Raw genomic sequence first — 928 nt, 5'->3', positions numbered from 1 at the left:
TCTTGAAACAAAGGTACTTAATGCAAGACTCTGGGGTTTGCTGTAAATAAAAACTATAAACTTCACAGCTAGTCACACTTATAGTTTTACATGGTTCAGAGCTTAGTATCACCAAATACACAACAAATATTTTGGTAATATTTTTTTCTACGAAGACAATTAAGTTCCTAAAAAGCATCTATTTTATGCATACCCAACAAAGGCAATGTTTCAGTTTGCACATCACAGATACTTTCTGAAAATGCCACAGAATGTCAGCTTGTATGCTAATCAAAAAAAGCAAGAATATTTTTTTCTGAGAGCTTGCATTGGATCAGGTAACCAATTTAGCCAGGGCATAAAAACAAATACTGTAGCAAATGTCTTATACTTAACACTGACTATAGTTGGTTTCTATCACTGTGAACACTTCTTTGAAATAAATATCACTATACTCAATATCTTGTAATAACTTACAATGAAAAAGTATCTTAAAAAGAATATATATACACACACATATATACATACACACATATACATATATATACGTTTATATAACTGAATCACTTTGCTGTATACTTGAAACTAACACAACATTGTAAATTAACTCTACTTCAATAAAAGAAGAAATAAACATCACTTACATTTATGTATAATCTATATTTTATTAGAGTAAAACTTTTCTGATTTGCTAAATCTGCTCAGTAAATTAGAGAAAGCAATGCCAAGTGCTCATTTGAGGAAACTAACAGGGCCACATGACATGAGGCAGGTGATGTATTGCTGGGAATTTTGTATAGGCTTGGAAGTCAGGATAATTGGGAAAAATCTGGATTAACACTAACTTACCACAGGAGATCTTGGGCAGTATAATTTGGGGCTTGGAGATGTCATTATCCAAAGGTAGGGTGAAGAGTCCTGGAATTCCTTAGGGATGATGACTGTAATG

This window comes from Neophocaena asiaeorientalis, unplaced genomic scaffold (assembly GCF_003031525.2).
Source record: "Neophocaena asiaeorientalis asiaeorientalis breed wild unplaced genomic scaffold, Neophocaena_asiaeorientalis_V1.1 scaffold604, whole genome shotgun sequence".
Classification (NCBI taxonomy): Eukaryota; Metazoa; Chordata; class Mammalia; order Artiodactyla; family Phocoenidae; genus Neophocaena; species Neophocaena asiaeorientalis.
The sequence above is the reverse complement of the archived record's forward strand: the minus strand, read 5'-3'. Positions refer to the sequence as shown.